Below are 5,893 nucleotides of genomic sequence, written 5' to 3'. Positions count from 1 at the left end.
ATAAAGTGGTGTATTAAAGATTTTTTAGCAAGAAAATTTTGTCAAAACTGCACTAAAATGAATAAAATAAAATAAGTAAAGGTCTCGTTAAAGTTACTAAAAGCCATTTAGTGAAACTCAAACTTACTCACTTACTTTAGTTACTCAAACTCTAATGAAAATCACTAACCATTTGTACTAATTTACTTCGTTTTTGAAAAAGTTTGTCACGCGAATAGCAAAGAGGCATTTAAATATCTGCATACATACATATACATACATACCTAACCAATTACGCATGTACGCTGAATTCGCCGACAAGCTTTTCTAAAAACGTAGTAAAGTTTTGACAAAATTTTCTTGCTAAAAAATCTTTTAATACACTACTTTATTTTATTACTTTGATTGTACATGTTAAATAAAAGCTTGTTTTTAAAAAATATTTTTTTTTACATTATTTTATTTTGACCTTTGTAGTTTTATTTTATATAACCAGGACATATTATTTTTATTAAGGGCTGACTCTTCATTTATGAGCGTAGTACATTTAATATAAGCGGCGTAAATATTTTCGATCATCTGTTTAGGCTGAGCAAAACACGTTGAGTTCAGGTAGCGAAAAAATTATACGGTGGAAAAAATGGCGGAAAGTTGGCAACTGTTGAACTGAGCGGAACTACTCAACTGTGCGTTTCTAGGACAAACAGTCTACGGTTAGACAATATGAACGCGCCCAATGTGTCACGAATTAGGAGCATTATCAGAAACAAATCGGTGTGTTATTTAATTTAAGCATTCAGATCAAGTACAAACCACACACCTGGTAGGTGCTCTACAGAAATTCGTATAGAAATATCCCAAGGTTAACAGCTGATTTATTCAAACTAATTTCTGGTATTTTATCTTACCAAGGAATTCACAATAGAATCTATCATACCACTGTCTAAAGCTATCTAATGGGATGTTATTGCTTACGCGTAAAAGCACATTTAGCGCATTTAGCTCTAAATGCTACTCTAACTGTACATTTATCCATACAAAATTCGTCACCTAAATGTAACTCTATTTTTGCATTAAGAATCTAAATGCTAAAATTTCCACGATTCGAACATAGTTGAATGAGAAAAAGTGGCAACATTGCTTTTTCGAGTATACAGTGGCTAGCTGCGTTTCAGTGATCGCCGATCGATATTTCATTTATTATTTTACATTATTTGGATAAAGAAAAGTTACGCAAATTCAACGTCGATGTGATGCTGATAGAAATCTGGATCAATTTGTGATCAACTCTGTTTGTTTTGTTTCCTAATTATGTAAGGAAACAAATGTTCGGTTATGGTTAAAATCATTCAAGTTTTTGTATTGAATTTTTGGTTTCAAATTTATTTTTTTCCTTTTCCTTTCCTTCTACGTGAGAATTGATCGTAATAGATACGGATCTGAATAAGCGACTGGAACACGGCTGTTTATCAAATGCATACGATTTCGAACTCGCGTAAATGTACATTTGCTAAATGCGATAGCATGAACGCTCTTTGAAAACATATGTTCGAAAGTGGTAAATGTTGAATTTTAAATGCAGCAAAAACGCTGCATTACATAGTTGCCCCGGCAAATTACGCTCGGCTATCACTAGCAGTAGTGAACACGCTGTAAAGAAGCTGTTAAGCAGGGATCGCACGATTTGTACATTTGTACAGATTTGTACATTTTGGCAGTCACAGAGTGGTGTTGTCTAGAAATAATGAATTTAGCTCAATAACACCTTTCAAACAACACCACTTTGTAAATGTTAAAATGTGCAAATCTTGTGATCCCTGCTTTAGATGAAGATAAACATACACAGCAGCAAGCTCATACCACCAACAGCGATGTTGTGTGCATAGAATTTCTACTGGGTATGTATGTAAGTTAACTACAGTCAAACCCGCTTAAGTAATTTTTCTTTGGAATGTGTAAAAGCGTACACGAAAATATGGAACCGTGGATGTCTATCATTTTGAAGAAATGTCGGGCATGGAAAGAAGATAAAACTTCTTTAGTGCTATTTCGCTCCCATTTTTCTTCATTTTGATTGCTATTTTTCTTCATTAAGAGAAGTTTTTTTTGAGTGTAATTTTTAGCCAGTTGAAGCTAGCACATTATTACAATAAAATTTAATGGGCAATAAAAATGAGAAAATGTTTGAAATTTTGATGAATTTTGTTTAAAGTTTTCTTAAAAATCTTAAGCTTAGGTTTATATGGTATTTGTTAGGGAATTAACCGTATTTTAATTGAAAAATCTTCAAAATTAATAAATAAACAGAAGTGGCAAACAATATTATTCTGAAGTTGGTCCAAAATGATATGTCCAACACTGTTTGTATGTATGTACATATAAATATGTATAATCAACGACTTTTTAAAGAACTTGATTCTTTCAATAATTACAAACAATTGGTTTATCTATTTTTTTTTTATATATTTTTTCTTTATTTGTTTATCGGTTTAAATAATGCTACGATCTTGGTTTTAAGCTACGTATTCTTCATTAAATTTTCATGTTTTAATCAAGGATTTACATATTATGCAAGGTAACAAGAAGATGTAACTACTTCAATAATTATGTTCGCTTAAGTACCCGCATCGAGGTTCTTTTAAGTACCCCACCCGCCTAAGTACCTCAAAAAACTGACATTTTTCGTGAGGTACTTAAGCGGGTTTTACTGTACATGCAAATGTATATATGTATATCCATACATGAGCAAACATACCATACGGAGTTATACCGCTGCTGCTTGAGCAAACCTTTATAATGAAAACAGCTCTTATAAAGGTTTTATTTTGTTGCTTTAAATTACTGATAGGCACAGTGTTGCCAGAACTTTTTGGACCAACCGGCTAAATTGGCGAAAAAAACGGCTAAACTGTTTCAACTAAATTTCACATGTTTTATTTAAATAAATCACAGGTAGAAAAACTAACTAGTTCTTGGAGAGAAGTTGCAAATTGAAGTTGGAAAAAATTTTTCCAGCGAGAATTCGCAATTAGGAAAAACATATGATTGTGGCACATGGTTGGATTTTTTGTCGACGATAATTTTAACAAACAAGTTCGTTAAATTTAAAAATGTACAAACTTGAGCAATTTTAAAATGAAAAATGTAAGTTAATACTTGCTTGCTTAATTAATTTAGTTAATTCCAATGATTTGAAAGGTACTCGGCAGAAAAAAACTGTATTCGTAATCGGAATGCAATCGCAACCAGAGTCGATTTAGGAAACCCGACAGTTACTACGACAAAGAAATTGAAACGTATGTTGAAAAAAGTCTGATTACCAAGAAATATATATGTTGATCCTCTTTTTATACTATCTACACAAATTTACTATGTTTGAAACGCAACCGTGGAGCCTAGCTGGCAGGGAAACTTGCAAATTCTTGTAAATTTGCGTTCGTGCAGAAATTTGCAAGTTTATCTACTTGATAGAGAATTTAGGAGCATTTTTTCTTACTATCTGATATTTAGAGTGATAATTCTCGCTGGATTTTCGAAGAACAAACCTATTGTCTTCCCAGAGAGTTTGGCTTTTGTTTTCATTTTAACGTATTTCAGTGTTGGTTTTTTTAATTCAAGTTGGCGTTCGGTTTTTGGAATTTAAATAAGTTCTCAGCAAAAAAATTTGTCTTAAAAAATACATATGTGCACATAGTGCTTGAAAATATAAATTTTTTCCTTACCGTAAACCTTTAACAGAAGGCAGAATTGAATATGCGTTATCTGAAAAGACAATACCTGTAATATTTATTCTATGTGTTGGCACTATATCCAAACACAAACGTGTTTTAAACAAACAGTGAAACAATCTGTTATTTTCTAAGTTTGCGAATAATACTTCACACTTAAATTTAAGACAGTCATAACAAACACTTTATGGAGGAAATCCCCGTTACGGCCTTCTTTAACCCATATCATCCTAGTGTTCCATTTTTGGATAGGTTGCTATTACGATTTTATTTTGTTTTTATGCGAATGTCATCGTAATTCTTTTTGTGTAGTGACAACACTGAAGGAGTCGGCATTTAAACTCTAGTATTAAAATCTTGGTGTAGCAGTTAGTTTGTGTTTCAATTCGTGCTCTTTGCAGAAATTTTGGGCAAGAAAATCTTTCGTCGCAAAATGTAAGTCATTTTTATTTATAGCTATGATATTCCACATTATTATTCTTAATTTTTATAAGTCGAAAGTTTATTTACAATATCATTGCACAACAAAACAAAAATTTAACTTGCTAGTGTATTTTTTTGTTCTTCTATATATACCGTTCCACTATTGGAACAGTAGGATAATATACCAATGTAAGATGTATGCAGAAGTGGACTTAGTTTTGTTCAGTTATTTATTTGGCTTCGTTTCAGATTGTCCTTAAATGAAATTATTTCACAACTAGAAGAAGATGACGATGTATTGTCCGCAGATATATACATAACGCCACCGGAAAATAACGATAAGAGCGACGAAGATAGCGGCGATGAGGAATCTGCTAATATAAACAATTTGTCAAGATGCCAGCTATTAGCGGAAGCTGAATTTCGAGCAACAGTAGCATCTCATAATGAATTGGGCACAGTTGAAGACCTTCTGAATGACTCAGTCGTAGATGAAACTAATGAAACACCCACTACATCCGCAACGTTAGCTCCTCCATTAAAAAAAAGATGCCTAACAAAAAGAAAGTGGACGCACACAGATATTCCCGAGAAACTAGAAAAGGTCTCAGAGCCACCTAATTTTCTAGGGGATCTTGACAATCCTTTACAGTTTTTCGAACTTTTTTTTGATACAGAAGTTTTTGAACTGAAGATATATTGTAACATCGTATGTTTCGACAAAAACTATACCAGTAACCTCACCTTCGACTACGAAAAATTTGTTGCCAAGATCTTCTCTGGCGGTCATCAAACGAGTTTCAACTAGTATAAGACTAGATGACAAGGCACATCACATAATAAAAAATAACAAACAAAGCCGCTGTGGTATGTGCCATAAAAATACTACCATGAAATGCGAAAAATGCAACGCTGCTTTACACCAAAAATGTTCTCCAGTTTTTCATACAAAGTAAAGAATTTGTATCTTATCTTATACATATCTAACTTTTTTATATAAATTATAAGATATGTATGTGTTACTATAAGTACTTTTTTATTAAAGAAATAAACAAAAAACACAAGAACCTTTTATTTTATATCATCTGAAACTACATACACAATATAGTTATTACAGAGGCATATCTTCCTATTGTTCCATTTTTGGAACGGTACTAAAAACGAAAACCTGAATACAACTGTTTTGTTTTCAATATATGCTGTTGTTCAGGAGGGTACTAACGTGAGGAGTTTAAACATGCTTGGGATGATATGGGTTAAAAAAAAATATATTCGTTTGAAATTAAAATAAGCGAAATCGGCCCAAGTTTATATAACCCTGCCTGACATGATAAGGCTAGTAGCCATTTTTAACAGATTTTGGGTCGCTTAGTAAAAAATGGAAACATATATATGTATATTTGAATTTTGAGAAAACAGGGCAAATAGCAAAATCGGCTAAAAACGGCTAATTTTTTTTTTACAAAACGGCTAACAAATCAGCTGTTCGCTAAACCGAAATTTCTCCTGCTGTTTGCTATCGCAACCGGCTAAATCTAGCCGGAAAACGGCTAAAATGGCAACACTGGATAGGCACTGCCTTGCCCGCGGGCAAAGCTCTTTTAAGCTTTCTATACATTTTGTATAGGCGCGAGCAGTGTAAAAGCTCTCTCTACCCAACGCTGCTTTAAATAGAAATGTTCTTTGTATGTAAAGTCTATCAAATAAAACACCTCTTTGAGGTAAAATTTTCGAGTGACGAAAGCTGAACTAGAAACACAAAA

General features: G+C 32.7%; 1 long non-coding RNA gene across 1 annotated transcript; it reads left to right on the top strand.

Moving 5' to 3' along the window:
* Nucleotides 1-3,936: 3,936 nt before the first annotated feature.
* LOC118745827 lies at nucleotides 3,937-4,627 on the top strand. Its single transcript, XR_004993718.1, has 2 exons — nucleotides 3,937-4,142; nucleotides 4,380-4,627. It is a non-coding gene; the product is annotated as an uncharacterized LOC118745827 (long non-coding RNA).
* The last annotated feature ends 1,266 nt before the right edge of the window (nucleotides 4,628-5,893 follow it).

The sequence above is a fragment of the Rhagoletis pomonella genome, unplaced genomic scaffold (assembly GCF_013731165.1).
Source record: "Rhagoletis pomonella isolate Grant_MI unplaced genomic scaffold, Rhpom_1.0 Rhpom_scaffold_00009, whole genome shotgun sequence".
NCBI lineage: Eukaryota > Metazoa > Arthropoda > Insecta > Diptera > Tephritidae > Rhagoletis > Rhagoletis pomonella.
Note: the sequence above shows the minus strand (reverse complement) of the source record. Positions and strands in the feature narration are given on the sequence as shown.